Source organism: Emys orbicularis, chromosome 4 (assembly GCF_028017835.1).
Source record: "Emys orbicularis isolate rEmyOrb1 chromosome 4, rEmyOrb1.hap1, whole genome shotgun sequence".
NCBI lineage: Eukaryota > Metazoa > Chordata > Testudines > Emydidae > Emys > Emys orbicularis.
In genome coordinates, this window is record NC_088686.1 from 102,799,616 (window position 1) to 102,817,677 (window position 18,062).

Genomic DNA, 18,062 nt, shown 5'->3' on the forward strand with positions numbered 1-18,062 from the left:
CACTAAGTTTGAGTACCCAACTTGAGACCTGTCAGGCCTGATTTTCAGATATAATGAGCACAGGCACCTGCAGTCAATGGGAGCTCTGAATATCAGGCCTTAGTAACCTTAAGAGGAGTCCAGAAATTGAGGCACCCAAAATCAGTGGACATTTGCCAAAAGTTACAGAATGAGTCAGAAGCAGTTAGGATAGAACCTAGGTCTCCTGTCTCCCAGCGTCCATGCATAGTCACTAGACCAGAAGTGAGCTCAGCTGTATATTCTGTCATGGCTAGGTGTGCAGAACTTCCATTAGGTTAGTGCTGTGAGAATTGGATGTTTCTTAAAGATATACCCTGACTCTCATACACTTAGGGATATATCAGACTGCCTTACCAGTAGATTAACAAATAGTTACAGTGACACCTGGATTTTTAACACCTGGGTTAGTTGAGGACTTTGCTGTGTTGGTCTAGTTTAGTGGTGTAAGAATGAGCCTTAAATCTAGATTCTTTGAAAACAAAGGTTCAAATTCCATTAAGATCAATTCATCTGTTCCTTCTTATGTAAAGTGCTGCCCAGCTTACTGTCTCAAGAGACCTTTCAAAGGAGATTGTTAAAAACAAGGTCATGTCATTTGGACATTAAAAATCTATGACACTTATTTATATGTGAAGAGGTTTGCCACAATGTCCTGAGCCAAAATTTTCCTTCTCTATGTTGTGCGCTGGTAATCGGTTGGACTGCTACCCTCCACCCCAGAGGTGGGTGCATTTCAGCAATGATCTTTGCACATAATTTATGGAGTACTTTTGGAATGAAAGGATCTATAGAAATGTAAAAAAAAAAAAAAAAAAAATTGTATTACTTTGCTATATTTTACCCCAGAACAAGAATGTTTGTGTCATTCCCCTCTGCACTGGAATTTAAGGAGCATATTCACATAATAGCAAAGATGCTTAAATTAGAAAAATACCCCAAACTTTAATAATAGTGACAATACTTTTCACTTAGCACCTTCAAAGCATTGTACAAACATTAGTTGATTTTCATAAAAATGCAGTGAGGCAGATAAATATTGTTAGCCCCATTTTACAGAGGAGGGAAGTGAGGTCCAGAGAGATTGAATGACTTGTTCAAGGCCATAAAGAAAGTCTCCGATAGCACTAGGATTTGAACTCCAGTGCTCCTTGCCCCCCGAAGGGTGCAACAGACCAAGCTGCCTCTTATACTGTCACTAAGTGCCCTATGTCTGTCTTTCTGTTGACTCAGGTACATGTACAGTTCATAGAACCAGAAGGTTAATATTGCCCCTAGCAGCTGGTTGAGATATTTTCCCCAGGTGCCTCTACATTTCCTTGCAGAGGCTTTGCTTAAGGTTCAACTGTACCATTTGGGCCCAGTCCATGAGTGGTGCTCCCTGCTACACCTCTTCAGGGGCATATCATCCACCTGTCCTACCTCCTCCCTGCCTCCTTTGGGGCATGCGCTCCCCCAAGGTGATAGGGAGGGAGCAGTCCCTGTGCTCCCCAAGCTCAGGGATGGCAATTGGGCATGGCTCTTACATAGGCCCTGCAAGACAGAGGGGATGTCTTGTACCTTCCTCTACCATTGTCTCCCACTGGAATAAGGCCCAATCCAGCCTTTCATTAGATGCAAGTGTGATCAACGCACACACATGTAAACATTTTAAGCGAGATATTTGCAACCATAGCATGCTAAATCATAAAAAATGGCAAATAAAAATAAAGACCTCCATTTATTACACTCAGGAACATCCAGAATCCCTTAAAAGGATCTAAAGCAGTGGTTCCCAAACTTTAACACCCTGTGAACCCCTTTCACTAAAATGTTAAATCTCGCGAACCCTCTCCTAAAAATAAATATTCCCCGGGATTTTCTCCTTTACCTGAGTATAAATTATAAAAGCAGTGAGCTTGGAAATATAAAATTTGTTTTTATGACATGCTTATTAAACACTTTTTATTATTAATTACTATTTATCATTACAGTATTTTTATTATATTATGAAAATGGCAACACTCTTCCAAGATCTCACTTTCGTAGCTTGTATCACTTTGAATAAAGCCTGTTATAAGACAAGGCTCCTATGTTTCATCAAGGAGTATCAGATGTGAAACAGCATGAAGGTATTTAAGAAGCCAACTCAAAGGAGTTCCTCCTACACAATCATTCAGGTCTTGAGCAGTCCAGGCAAGCAACGCATGTTACAACAAAGCTTAAACTTGTTCTTCATAATAATTTTAAAAACAATACGAGCTGCCTATTTAATTTTAAAAACAGCAAAAAATATCCACCTCCCTTTCCATTACTTATAAGGAGTCTTGAAATTTAAATCTCTTTAGTGTGATAGATATGGTTGCTTTGATCTGCTTAGCTCTTGGAAGTCCAGGGGCTCCAGGCTGCTGGCCCCATGCTGCCCGGAGGCCTTAGCGACAGCTCTGTCCGCCATTAGGGAATTTTTCCCCAAGAACCCCCTGTAACATTTCATGAACCCCCAGGGGTTCACGAACCCCAGTTTGGGAACCACTGATCTAAAGGAATGTACCGGTGGTTGAAAAGACAGATGGATCTAGCCAAAAACTCTGCTAAGTGCTTTATCAGCCCTGTCCTTCTCTGAATGATCGCCAGGAATAATAGCTGCACTTAGTGGTCGCCAGTGTATATAATAGCAAAAATACTTTGCATAGTCAAAGCTTTACAACCTTTGGGGGATAATTTCTTAAAGCTGTGGACCCTTTTCAGGTTATAACATGCCTTCCTTAGCGGTATGTCTTGCTGTCTAAAACAACATGAAGATTTTATTAGATCACTCATCCTGTCAGTAACCCTTAGTCTGAATGACCATTCAGAATGATTTAATTTCTTGTAAACCCATGGTGAAGATTGTTCCGCTAATCCAGGGTTTCTCCATTCTTTTCAAAGGCTGTCAGTCGTATCATTGATATCAGTGGCAGGTGGCTTTGAAAATTTATTTTATGTTCCTTCTGACTGTTTCTCTACAGTGTGATTAATTATATTGTTACTAAACAATTTTGTTTTGCTGGTTATATAACAATATTAGTGGACCCCCATATGCACCACTGCACTCGTACTTCTCAGAATGACACGGCCCCATGGCCCCCTCCATTACATAACGCTGCGGGGGGGGGGGGGGAGCACAATTTGCACAGAATAGCACTGGAGCAAATAGAGGGTACAAGGTTCAGTGAAGTACTGTCACCATTCTGTAGCTCCCCAGGACCCTTATGCAGTATGGATCTGACCCTGCAAGCCGCTGAGAACCCTCAACCCATTGACTTCAGGTGCACCTTGCAGGATTGAGCACTAAATCCACAACAGGGAGGCGTTTGATGGAGGCATGGCCTAATTATGGGGGGTGGAGATTGTTCTTAGCATATGCAAAACATGCCTCACTCGGCAATGACCAGGATTTATCACTGAATTTGATCCGCTGCTTGGATCATTAGTTTCCCCATCTTGGGCCGGGTACTGACGGGAGGGTGATGTGAATGCTGATCCATGCTGGGAAGCAGCCTCTCTGTAGCATGCTTTTTCTGGAAGACTGGCCTAACAAATGTGGCAAAATACCTCTGCATACTACCATTGAAGTCTCCTCTGAGGGAGCCAGTGGCAGCTTGGCATGGAAGACATCCATGCTGTCAGTGCTGGCGTAGCTAAGGACTGGGTGGAGCAACCAGATTTTGCATGGATTGCAAGAAATCTACAGGTTTAGTCTGGAGTTTCCAATGAAAGCTCAGCCTCCTTGCATGTGGCATGTTATAGCTGTTACATGAAGGCCCCCTCAATCCCATCAGCCCCACAACATAGAGGGGAAAAGAGAGCCCTGCCTTACATAGGTTTTCACTGGATAAAAAGCTGCTGTGTTTCCTTTTGGCATATTCAGGGGTGAAAGTGGGCCGGTACGGCGTACTGGTAAGAAGCTGGTACCGGCCCTTACGCAGCCGACGTGAAAGCGCTGCTGCGGCAACGTCACTGCCCCTTCCTCATCCCCCTCACCCCCCATCGTCGGCCCTGCGGTGGAGGGCGGGGGGGAAGGGGCAGCTGCCCCGGGGGCCGGCACTTTAAAAGGGCCTACCACTACTGCAGCAGTGGCCGGAGCCCCGGGCCCTTTTAAATTGCCACCGGAGCCCCATGTGGTGCAGGCCAGGCAGCGCAGATGGGCTGGCTGTTGGAGGCTGACCCCGCCCCACCCCTTCCGCTCAAGGCCCTGCCCTTTCTGGGGCCCCGGAACCGGGCCCCCGTACCGGTAAGAATTTAATATTACTTTCACCCCTGGGCATATTTCATGCAGAGCCGGGAGGACATGGCCAAACAGAAATTAGAAATGAAAAAGACCCTCTCAATGTTGTTTGGATTTATATTTACCTCTGTCCCACACAGCCTAGCAGTAACTCTGTCTATGTAAATTACTGGTCAAAATGCAATCCGTGCTCCCTGTTCTGTTATGGATTGTTGGTTTTGTTATATACCTCATTTTGGGTTTTTGGCATATATTAGAGTCATAGAGTTTAAGGCCAGAGGGGACCACCAGATTATCTAGACCAGGGGTCGGCAACCTTTCAGAAGAGGTGTGCCGAGTCTTCATTTATTCACTCTAGTTTAAGGTTTCGCGAGCCAGTAATACATTTTAACGTTTTTAGAAGGTCTCTATAAGTCTATAATACACCTCTACCCTGATATAACCGACCCAATATAACACGAATTCAGATATAACGCGGTAAAGCAGCGCTCCGGGGGGGCGGGGGCTGCGCGCTCCGGCGGATCAAAGTAAGTTCAGTATAACGCGGTAAGATTTTTTTTGATTCCGAGGACAGCGTTATATCGGGGTAGAGGTGTATATAACTAAACTATTGTTGTATGTAATGTAAAGTAAATAAGGTTTTTTAAATGTTTAAGAAGCTTCATTTAAAATTAAATTAAAATGCAGAGCTCCCTGGACGGGTGGCCAGGACCCAGGCAGTGTGAGTGCCACTAAAAATCAGCTCGCGTGCCACAGGTTGCCTACCCCTGAACTAGACTGACCTCCAGTCCATTACAGCTCACTAAACATCACCCAGCACCTGCTCACTAAGCCAAAGTGTTACAGCCCTTGGGAGACTAAACTGTTATATGCCACAGGCAGAAAACAGAAGGGACCGAGGTGCACCAATGCCCAAGGGCCTTGCAATGACAGGCGATTTATTGAGTGAGATAGACCCAGATAACCTTAGCAAGTGACCGGCTCCCCATGAAGACCTAAGAATTTGGGTGGCTGCCACATTAATGAAGATGGACAGATCCATTGACTGTTGTTGATTGCTGGGGGAATTGATGCCCTCACAGCTGTGCCACTCCACCCATTACAAAGCAAAGATTTTCCCTGTTACTTTATTTTGTGCAACTTTTAAGTACTCAAAAAATGAGCCAGAGGTAGTGTGGATAAGGCCTTGGACTGAGAGTCAGGGGACCTGCGTTTAATTCCTGGCTCTGCCACTAACCTGCTCTGTGACCTTATTTGAGTAACTTCACCTCTCTGTTTTCCCTGCCACTCTGTGTCTGTCTTGTCTATTTAGATTGTAAGCTCTCTGGGGCAGGGACAGACTCCTACTAGCACAATGGGCTCTGGTCTCGCTTGGGGCCTCTAGGCGCTATGTAATATAAATAATAATGAGAGACCTTTGACAAAGGCCTAGGGAGGACAGTAAGAAGTGGATTTAAATTCAATACTTACTGAGATTTTCATGGCTTAAACTGGGATGAAGTCTAAGATGAAACACTCTGAGCTAATAACTGCATGGTTTGGGCCCTAGTCTTGTCTGATGTGAGTTTTGTTTATGGGCATCACTGGTAAAGCTGAAAGAAGTTACCAGTAATGGGGGCGGGGGGGGGGGGGAATTGACACATCTTATAGGTCCAGTCAGTAGGCCCAAGAACCATTAAAGAGATTTTATAAGGGTTTGATTTCTTCATGTAAGGAAAAAACTAGGTTAAAAAAGAAAATAATGTTGAGGGTTCAGGCTTCAAACAATGAAGCCTTTTGCAGCTGGCTATTTAATCGGTCTCCAAACAGCAAGTGATTTTATACATTATACAAGTTGGAAAAGCCTGGGTGTAATGAAAGGAACTGAATTGTTATTGATTGTTTACGATTCTCTTTGCTTTGTGGAGTAGCAGTGAGTACAAATACATATACCAAACTGGTTTAAAGTAGTCTCAGAACCATCTGATAATTACTTTCATATTATATGTAATTCTTTTCCCTTTATAACTCACTAGCATCCCCTTTCACTCTCTCCTACTTATCCCAGATGGTTCGTATCTTCTCACTTTGTGCTGTAAATATAGCTGCATTCCTCATTTGATGAGTTGTGTATAAGGACATCACTGCTTTTTGCTGTAATGTGTCAAATGCATAGTTCCCTGTATGTGCAGCTCAATCCTGCAAAGTGCTGGGGTTGAGGGTTTTCAGCACTTTGTGAGATCAACCCTTAAGTGAGCTAATAGAGCAGACATGCCAAACCTGCAAAAAAAAAATGCAGAAATTGGGCTTGTTTTCGACTTAATTGGCTCGTGAGTTGCTTGTTGGCTACTTTTTGGCTTGTAGCTTGTTGCCCTTTTTTTTTTTTTTAAATCAGCTCCTGGCAAGCAGGGACAAGGTGGGGAGAGAGTTGGGGTGCACAACGGGTCCACCACAGTCCCAGACTGCACACCGGGGGGATCTAGTCACACAGAGTGTTGGGATTCTTAGGGATTGGCTTGTTTTGGCCTTGTTTTGAAATGGCATTAGCTTGATTTTTGGCTTATTGTGAAAGTCGGGGTGCTTATTTACCACGTGAAAGTTGGCAACTGTGTAATAGAGCTGCTCCTTTAGGTTTTGGAGTGAGAAATTGTGCACTTGAATTCCCATGCCTTCTTATGGTGCACTTATACTAGGTACATTTGGATTCTGACCCATCCACACTAGCACTCAGATACTGTGCTGATGGGCAGGGCCGACTCTACCATTTTTACCGCTCGGACTACTGCCTGAACTGCCAAAGCGCAAAAAAAAAAAGCCGCCCGGACTGTGCCGTCCCAAGAATGGACAGAATGCCGCCCCTTAGCATGTACCGCCCCAGGCACGTGCTTCCTCCGCTGGTGCCTGGAGCCGGCACTGCTGATGGGTGCCAATATAAGAACTTAGATAGCCAAATAGACATCGCAGTTAAATAGACATTTCTCAGAACACGTATGTCAGGTAGAAGAGACTTTAAGAAAAAACTGGGCTGTGTAAATACCTTGTTTGTTTAAGATTCAACAGCAATCAGAGGAAAGCAAGCTGTTACTGACATTTTAATGCACACTGAGTCATGCAGGGGCATGTGACTTGCCCAGGTGTCTCCAAAACTCCATCTTGGAGCTGGACTTTGCATAGGAGGGAGGAGGGGGGGTCTCCTCCCACAAGAGAGAGCCTATTTAAGCCTGGGGGAGACCCCTCCATTTTGTCTTCAGCTGGCTAAAGAAGGAGCCTCTCCACCCCCCCAGGATACTTGAACAGAGGCTACAGGGGTTGTGAGAGATTGCTGGACCCAGGCTAAAGGGAGAGTAGCCTGTAAAAGGGAGCATTCTGGAACTGGTGAGGAACTTATCTGTATTTAGTTTGATTAGGCATAGATTTGCGCATTTTATTTTATTTTGCTTGTGACTTACTTTGTTCTGTCTGTTACTACTTTGAACCACTTAAATCCTACTGTCTGTATTTAATAAAATCGCTTTTTATTTAGTAATTTACTCAGAGTATGTATTAATACCTGGGGGAGCAAACAACTGTGCATATCTCTCTATCAGTGTTATAGAGGGCGAACAATTTATGAGTTTGCCCTGCATAAACTTTATGCAGGGTAAAACGGATTTATCTGGGTTTAGACCCCATTGGGAGTTGGGCATCTGAGTGCTAAAGACAAGCACACTCCTGTGAGCTGGTTTCGGGTAAACTTGCAGCTTTGGGACTAGTGATTCAGACCCTGAGTCTTTGTTAGAGCAGACTGGAGTGTCTGGCTCAGCAAGACAGGGTGCTGGAGTCCTGAGCTGGCAGGGAAAACAGAAGCAGGGGTAGTCTTTGCACATTGGGTGGCAGCTCCCAAGGGGGTTTCTGTGATCCAACCCGTCACAGGTGCCAATATAAGAACTTAGATAGCCAAATAGACATCGCAGTTAAATAGACATTTCTCAGAACACGTATGTCAGGTAGAAGAGACTTTAAGAAAAAACTGGGCTGTGTAAATACCTTGTTTGTTTAAGATTCAACAGCAATCAGAGGAAAGCAAGCTGTTACTGACATTTTAATGCACATATGCATTTTGGTGGCATAATTGCAAAAAACAAACTACAAAGAGTTTAGTTTGTACTTTTGGCTACATCCTCACTATGGGGGGGGGGATCGATTTAAGATACGCAAATTCAGCCACGCGAATAGCGTAGCTGAATTCGACGTATCGGAGCCGACATACCCTGCTGTGAGGATGGCGGCAAATCGACTTCCGCGGGTCCCTCGTTGACAGCGCTTACTCCTACCTCCGCTGGTGGAGTAGAAGCGTCGATTCGGGGATCGATTGTCGCGTCCCGACGAGACGCGATAATTCAATCCCCGAGAGATCGATTTCTACCCGCCGATTCAGGCTGGTAGTGTAGACCTGCCCTTTGTTTCTCTTTCCTGCCCTTCCTCCTGTTCCAGTGGATATTTAGTCATGTGGTTTATTGAGACTTTGGCGACAGCTCTACAGTGGGAAAACCTCATTATCTCATTTGTGATTTGTAAAACAAAATTCTTCCCCCTCTTCCATGAATGGGAAAGAGATAGGAAGTGGGCCTGTTTTCTTTAGATGGTATTCTTTCAGTGGATTGGTTATTAGTGCAGTAATTGTGTGTTGATAAGTTACAGCATTTTTCCAGCTTGCCCACTAACCCCCTGTGACTTTTTGCAAAGATTCCATTTTCATCTTCAGAATGAGAACATTCCTTTTTTCTCCTTTGTTATTGATCCCCAGCTAGAGAAAATAAACCCTTCCTCCAACTTTCCAGTAGTAATTCTGTTAAAAGTGCGGTGATCACCAGCTGATCTGACAACATCAGTGTGTGTGTTTCAGAGTGATAGCCGTGTTAGTCTGTATCAGCAAGAAGAACAAGGAGTACTTGTGGCACCTTAGAGACTAACAAATTGAAAGCCCCAGTATGGAAGAGTGGTTTGTAGTTTACAACCCTTTGGGGTTATCGTAGCCAAAACCTCTACTGTTTTTGTTATGGATTTATGCTAGAAAACTGTCCTACAGAAAGAATCTGGATGACACTGTGGAAGCTGGGGATAACTGTCCACTTACGGTTTTTTTAAAAAGGATTCCATCCAACAGAGCATGAGCAGGTAACCGTGTCCAACGGACAATTTCATTGAGCTTTGTGCAAAGTACAGTTGGATGCCAGAGCCTTGAAGAGCCAAATCTCTATTTCTGAAGAACCATTCGTGTGTCTCGTGTGTCTCTCTCTCCAAAGGCATTTATGTATCTTTCTTACACATTTTTTTATTACAGAAGCAAGAGATGATGCCTTGGTAAAACCACATTCCCCTTTAATGAAAACTTTTCTCTGTTTAATTTTAAATAGTTAAGTACTTTAAAACCACTCAGCGTGAGAGGTTTGCTGACATTTTCATATCTGTAGCTACCAATTCTTTATTCTGTGTGATGAAACAATAAGTTGTGTCCCCAGCTAGGAATGTGTTTATTGCTGGATGCCTCTAATGCTTACTGTGCCTGGGTGCCTGGAATGGGCCACACTGAGAATGCCACACACAGGGCAGACTGCAAGAAATAGGGCAGACAAATCCCTAAAGCTGGTGGTTTATTCTATAATTAGATTCACCAAGCCAGTAACAAGAGCTTCTGTAATACCACACCGGTTAACCAGACGCTAAACACAGTCCCCTTTAGGCATTCCAGCCCTTGGTTCCCATCTGGACAACCAAATCTAATATAGTGAGAGGTTATTGAAAACCCATTTCACCATATGTGAGGTTTTTATTAATCCCAAAGGAACTGACACTTATCCCCAGATCAATATGTATCTCAGAACTTACCCAAAGATCACATTGTCAGCCAATTCTTAGTAAACTTAACTAAAGATTTATTAATAAAAGAAAATAAGAGAGTTATAAATGGTTACTAGATCATATACACACAAATGTCAGGTTTGTAGCAGTGATGGAATAGACTGCTGGCTTGCAAAAGCCTCTCTGGTAACTTCCAAAAGATTGGAAGGTCTCAGTCCGTAGCTGAAGATATTCCTTTTAGTGGTAAATCTACAGTCCAGAGAATTTGGACCAGGAAAGAGGCAAAATGGAGGTGTCTCAGGTGCCTTTTATATCCTCCGCCATGTGCATGGAAATTTGCTGTCCCAAACAAAGCCCACAGCCGAGGTGCATGGAAATTTACTGTCCCAAGATGGAGTCCGGGGTCACATGTCCTTACATGTTTTGCTGAATCACAGGAGGTGGCCATTGGCTCCTCACTGTCTGAGGCATCTGCAGGAAGACCTACTGGGCAAGATGAGATTCTTCAATAGCCCATTGTGAAAGTGGAGTGTCCTTAATGGGCCATCAACACATAATGCAAATCTATCTGGGGGCTGTCACCCAGGAATACAACTCAGGTTTAAGATGACACATGCATATAAACAAGAGAATAATACTTAGCAAATCTTAACTTTTCCATTGATACCTTACATGACATACTTTGAACCAGATTTATGGAAACTGTGTAACAGCCACCTTTCTTATACACAGCATCACACTTACTTTATCTGAATGCCCATCTGCCGGTACAAGAGAGAGAAAAATTGATAGATTTTAGGCTCTGGGTGTTTAAGCTTTCAAGTTTTGTTTTTGGCTTTCAATTATCTTCAGGAGGAGGATGTACTATAAAGTCACAATCATTTTTTAAATAGAAATACTGGAATTTTTTTTCTTCATTATTTGGATCAAAAAAGCAAAAGGAAAGTCTTGTACACAGGTAAAATGAAAAGCGAACTTCTTTCTTTCTGGATGTTGTTCCCTAATGAGCTCTGTGATTACAGAGCACCTGGTGCCTGAACTGCTTAAATTATCTAATAATTCCAGATGTTTTAAAGTAGGAATCTTTGAGAACACATCATACATTTCTATCATCTCCAGCTGGCTAGGAGACACCATCCCATTATGATGGACAATGATATGGCTCTGTTATGCACACCTTTGCCAACCTCATGTTTGGACTACAGCAGTGCAGTATACCTGGGCATGAAGCCATCAACCCTTAGGAAACTCCATCTAGTTCAGCACACTGCATCCCATCTCCTTAGCAACACGAGCTACTCTGAGCACATCAGACCTGTCCTCTGCTCTCTCCGCTGGCTTCCCATTGAATACTGAATCAAGTTCAAGATCTCAGTCATTGTCTTCAAGATGCTCAATGGCCAGGGCCCAGGATATCTAAAATATCACCTAAAGCTCAGGGATGGTAAACAACTCTGCTTCTCAGGCCCAACAAAACTTTCTGCCATAGGAGTAAAGTTCATCTGTGCAGGAGAGACCGCTCAGGGGCCAGACTGAGACTGTGGAATAAAGTCCCATATGAACTATGGATGATCAAAAACCTCACTACCTTCCACTCCAAGTACAAGGTAGACTTCTTAATGCACTCAGATACTACAGATGAGTGTGGGATAAGAACCTAGATAGAATAGAATAGAATTTTGTGAGCTTAAGCTAAATGAATGTGCTGAGAGCAGAGCTTACAAATGATGACATTAGACACTCAATGCTCCACAAAATAATGTGAGGAGACACCAGCAATGGGGATTTCACATACACAGTGACATGGACCATTGAGCGGGTATGTTCCAAATGTGATACTCATTGACACAACTCTCTGGTGAAATACAGCTCCATGAATGAAAGTGGGTGAGAAAAGCCAGAAACTGGTTCATGAATGATCTCTTAATCAAACAATTGTTGGTATTCCCTTCAAGACTTCTACAACAATGACTGCTTCACGGAAATCTTTGACAGCATGTGATACCTGGTGTCTGAGCTCTCAATAGACCACCTTTAAGCACTTGTGGTCCAGTGGAAACCATCCCATGAATAAGCTGTGGCACAGCTAATAAGGAGCCATTCCACTGCTGTACTTAGAAAGGTGAGGCTAAATTAGAGAGAACTGTATGATTATTTTATGATGGCTGCATTTCTCACCATGCATCATAGAAAACTTGATTTTGAAAGTTCTGCCTGCAGAACACCAACCAGATAAATTGAGTTGTGACTCATTTCCTTACAAAATGAGCTTTATGTTAGCTTGTTTTCATGGGAAAAATACTTTTTTGAGGGATAAGTAGTATAGTTATGTTCTTTACATTGTAACCATAGTTAAAACAATTTTGTGCAAGGGATAGCTGATAATTGGGCTGATGTGATGTGGAAAATATGCATTTCCTCCTCAGTTTGTGCCCCACTGCCCAGCCTTATCACCAAGGCCTTGTTTGCGCTCTGTGATATGTCACAAAGCTTGCTTGCAGTGATCATGTCAGTGTTCAAATGAAGGGGGGCTACTTGGACTTGAGTCAAACTTTCACTCTTGGCAAGTAATTTGCAATTCAGTCTTAGATTTTGCATAAAGGAGCTGCTGCCTAATGTAAGGCAGATTAGTGTGGAAACAATGAACTGAGCCTCAGGTTGAAAGGCATGGCTAGCAAGTAGTGAGCACCCCAATGCTGTTGGTTTGTTTGTGAATTTCCCATCCTGGTAATATCAGACTCCTGAGTAATACTCTGTTTCATCCAACTCATCTTGAGGATGAAGGACTTTCACCAGCTTCTGGCATTTTTTTGTAATTAGTTTACATGTTAACAAAAGCCAAACTAGCATCATACGTCTGATACAGCTGCATAGCTGTTAAACCAGAGGTTCCCAAAGTGGGCGGTACCGCCCCCTGGGGGGCGCTGGAACGATCCAGGGGGGCAGTAGTAGCCTCGGGTGCAATTGGGGGGCGTTGAATAAAAATAAGGGGGCGGTGGAAGCATAAAGAAAGAAGAGAATATAAGAAAATTTTGAAAAACCGTTCGTACATGTTTCATCTGTTGTGTAACATAGAGTTAAAGTTGTAGTGATTACTTTATTTTCCAAATAAATTCACAAATTATAACCGATCAAGTGTCAAGTCCGCCAACAGCTCTTAACAAGCAAGTGTTGGCAGGCGAGCGTGTCGCGCATTGTCGGGAAGTCCAGCATGCATCGGCAGGAATATGTGCGTGTAATGACTTGTTTACAATACGATACTATAAATAGGCGACATGTATGAAATCTAATTTAGATTGTTTCTGAATTGTGTAAAAGGCAGTTAACAATAGTGCAATAAGTATTAAAAAATTTTTATTCATATTCGATACCTTCGATCTTTACGGATTACGGATCACATACAAAGCAAATTGTATTATTGTTGTTTCAATAAAACAGCAATTTACACGTGAGTATTTTTATACATTTTCTTACATATCTACCGTACGTTTCTGTGTCTCTAGTGCTTACTAATAATAAAATCGTAGCAGGCTTGTGTCGGTACAGTACTATTTGAAGTGTACAGTCAATATATTTGTCATTTTTTTATTACAATATTAACGAAAACAGGGGAATGAAATAGTAAAAAAACTGTTAACTATTAACATTTATTTATATCTATCGAATCATCTGTGTTAATTGGTAAATAAGGCGTGTGTTAATAAGGAACAATTATTTAAATAAGGGCAAACTAAATTAAAACTATTAACTGATTTTTAATTGCATATTGATTATTTTTTAAATTATTTCTTGATAAATTTAGTTTGATATTTGACAATTTAATATCGAATACATATATCTAATGCTGAGCAAAGAACAAAACCCAGTTTATTAGTTTCATTAGTATTTTAGTTTGGTTGTCTTTTGCTGTCTTACACAAAAACCATTGTATACCTGATGTCGTGGGCGATATTCTAATAACACATCTTTCTTTACTATATTTTAGGATGTAGGTAGAAATATAGATACATAAAAGAACGCAAATTTGTCACTGCATCTTTCTGTTTGTTCGCTTAAAGAAGGTAGATTTCCAGAGGGGCGCTGAGTAATTTTCTTTCTGAAAAGGGGGCGGTAGGCCAAATAAGTTTGGGAACCTCTGTGTTAAACAGAGAGGGGGAGACCTTTCCTTTTAATTTCAAGGCTATATTTATCCTACTGCATAGATCTACCATAGCTGTCCTTCCAATAGCTCTGAGAGTGACTAAAGACAAAATGTTGAAAACCGGTTTCTGATTTTGGATGCTCAACTTGAGTTAGTTAGAGCCTTATTTTCAGAAGTGCTGAACACCAAGAGTCCCAGGCTCTTGTTTTTTTGTTTGTTTTGTGTTTGTTTCTGTGATCACACTTAGATCTCTTGCTGCATGTTTCACATTTGGAACTCATACTTTAGTAAAACATAGTGGACCAAATTCTCTGTGGGCAGAAAATCCCATTGACACCAGCAGAAAATTTGACCCAAACTATGAGCAAACAGATTTGCACACATGCCCTAAAAATACACCTGGATAATCACGTCTTGGTTACAGACTTCAATCTAAATGGAGAAGCCCTCATCTCACAGCTCTTGGTTTATTAATATTCTTACCTATGTGTTTACTTTACAAATAAAATTCATAAGGTGAAACATCGCTGTGGAATGTTTCTGTGGGCTTCTGTGTCCAGAGAATATTTTTGGAACAAAGATCACTTATCCTTCCCCACAACACACACATACACATCCCCCCTTCTCACTTCTCCCTACACCTTCATCGACTTTTCTAGTGAGAGGCAAGTCAAACTTAATAATGGAGGAACCTCTGAAGGTCTGAAGTTCCGCCTCAGATCAGTCAGGGATACAAAATTCATCCTAACCTTATCTGATTCTGAACTGTTCAATCTTCCATGGATGTGGGCTTGTGGTACCATGATAGAAACTTATGGGGTACTTTGGCATTTGTACGTGAAGTCCTGATGGAGAGGCATGGAAAAAACAAACAATGCATTTTATAAAAAGCCAGCCAAACTTTCTTGACATGCAAACAGGCCTTGGTTCTTATTGTATTCTAAGGGTATGTCTACACTGGAAAAAAAACCCAACAACACGGGAGCAAGTCTCGGAGCCCGGGTCAACTGAATTGGGCTCATAGAGCTCAGGCTATGGGGCTAAAAATAGCAGTGTAGATGTTCCTTCTTGGGCCTAGAGCCTGGGCTCTAACCTGGGGTGGGGAGAGGTCTCAAAGTCCAGGCTTCAGCCTGAGCGGGACCGTCTACACTGCTGATTTTTAGTCCCTTGGCATGAGCCCTGCTTATCCAAGTCAACTGCCCCAGGCTCTGAAAGTTGCTGCCATCGGTGGTTTGTTACTGTGTAGCTATCCCCCCAGTGGGGCATTCGTCCCTGGCAGGAATACATTACAGGGATAGCTTTACATTAAAACTGGAATTAAGCCTGACAAGGGCAAAAGAAAATAAACTGGAGATTCTAAAAGAAGACAATGACTTCCAGAACTACAGTCTTTGTTCTGCAAACATTGCCATGGCACCTGGCCTTTCAGTAATCCTAAGTCCCCCTGTGCTCTGAGTTGTCCTTGACACAGGGCCGGCTCCAGGCACCAGCTGAGCAAGCTGGTGCTTGGGGCGGCAGATTGTTGGAGGCGGCATTCCGCCCAATCCTAGGGCGGCACGGCCGCTTTTTTTTTTTGTTCTTGTTCCGCTCCGGCCGCCCTGTAGGGGGCGGTGGCGCGGAGAACCAGAGCGCCCTGCAGGGCAGTCCCCTTCCTTTCCTTCCCTCCCCGCTGACCGGAGCGGAGCCCTCGCGGCAGGAGGCGGCGCAGCGGGAGGGGCCGCATGGCAGCGCCCCTGCTGTAGCCCTGGCCGCCCCCTTCTCTCTCTCTCCTGCCCGCTCCCTCCCCCTCCACCCCCTTTCCTCCCCCCAGCCGGTCCCCCTGCACCCGCGCTCCGGCCGCGCCTCAGGTGTTTTGTTTTTGTTTTTGTTTTGCTTTGCCGTTCTGGCCGCCCCTTTTTTTTTTTTTTTTTTTTTTTTGCTTGGGGCGGCCAAAAAGCCAGAGCCGGCCCTGCCTTGACAGCAGCCAAACTGGAAGCATGACAGCAACAATGGCAGCAGCATCATGTGAGGAACACACACTGCAAAGCCTTACGAACACAGGGGAAAGCATTATTCTTTGTCTCAGTCGCTGTGGGTGAGGCTAGAGAGCGATGTTCTGTATCCCCCCTATGAGACTGGGGTTTACTCACATCCCCATTCCAACTGCCTTGGACCCTTCTTCAACTCCACTTCTATAAGGGGTGGGCCTCGAGTGGAACACAGGTGATGCCTTCCTGCTACCATAGCTCTGCTTCTCATTGATCATAACAAAAAGATGAAGCAGGCAACTTCCCAGCTTTGAGGAAACCCATAGGCTTAGCTATAGTAACAGGCCCCTACCTTTACCTCTCCAGAAGCCAGGCCTGAGCACTTCTTTAGAGGGAATCCTGCCACAGGTAAGTATGAGTCTGGGGTGGAAATCAGAATGGTAAATACTCTGCTGGCAATTTTCAAACAGCCATTTACAGGGATGAGGACTTTAAAACCCATCAGAAACCTCTCTGGGCTGGGCTGTACGTTAGCTCAGTTAAGGAGGTAACAGCTTCCAGAAAAGCACGTCCTCACAAACAATATTCAGTATCAAACTTCAGTGGCCCAACATGCCCTGATCCAAAGCTGAGCCTAACTTCACTGCCGCTTCCTAAAGGGGCTGTTCCTGTGGTGTATTTCTGTTTCCATTTGGGGGCTGAGTCCGTGAAAAATGGGATGGAGGGGAGAAAAGGGACTTTAAGGCCTCAATTCAGTAAAGCACTTAAGCATGTGAGCAATCCTAACACTGTACTGCAAAGCACTTAAGCACATTGAAGTAAATGAGACTTAAACAGATGCTTATGTACTTTGCTGAATTAAAACCATGTTTTGCTTGTTCTGAAAGTCTTCCTCTCTCTCTTGCTTTCAGTTTTGTGGAAACCAGAAGTGAATTAACTGTAATTCCTGCCATTCCTTTGTAGTCATTAGAAATAGCATTTTTGTTCATGGCTGAACAAATTACCGTGTTGGGAATTAATTTGTATTTTGATCAGACAACAACAAACAAGGTCCAAATTTAAATGTATACTTTGATCAGAATCCTCTTTTCCCCCACCTTTTGTATGAAACTTCTCTTTTTATATTGTAAATTCTTCCGGGCAGCAACTATGGTTTTTTTGTGTTTATACACCACCTTGTGTGGTGGGGGTCTAATTTTGAGTGGGGCAACTGGGAGCTATTGCAATATAACTAGCTTTTAGTATACTTGGTCCACATATCATTAAGAACTTGTATGGCATCAGGCATTAGCAGTAATTGATTCTGGACCATAATGGTATCGCTTCAGCCCTGTGTAATCTGTAACTTAACTTGCTAGTATTTCTCCTGCTTGCTAAAAATCAGTGTATGTTGATGAAAGAAGTAATGTGAAATGGCATGGGAAATAGTGCGTAGAATATATATGCTCCTTGAAAGTATTCTTTGAAAATGTTACCTTCCTTCTAATTTTGCATTCAAGGGAAAATACAATTTACCTGGCAATCTGTATTCTAAATTGCTGTATGTTACTCCCCCATTATAAAAAAACAAGAACAAGGAGTCCTTGTGGCACCTTAGAGACTAACAAATGTATTTGGGCATAAGCTTTTGTGGGCTAAAACCCACTTCCTCAGTTGCATGGAGTGAAAAATACAGTAAACAGTATATATATATACAGCACATGAAAAGATGGGAGTTGTCTTAGCAAGTGGGGGGTCAGTGCTAAAGAGGCCAGTTCAGTGAAGGTGGAATTCTATTCTATTCTTAACAGTTGACAAGAAGAGGTGAATATCAAGAGAGGGATACAGACTAACAGGGCTACCATTCTGAAACCTGTCCTCCATTATACAA

The 18,062-nt window shown here is 43.1% G+C and overlaps 1 protein-coding gene across 5 annotated transcripts in view; it reads left to right on the forward strand.

Moving 5' to 3' along the window:
* Nucleotides 1–18,062, forward strand: part of DENND2B (DENN domain containing 2B) — a 110,092-nt gene that overhangs the window by 67,540 nt on the left and 24,490 nt on the right. The gene's annotated exons all lie outside the window — the stretch shown is intronic.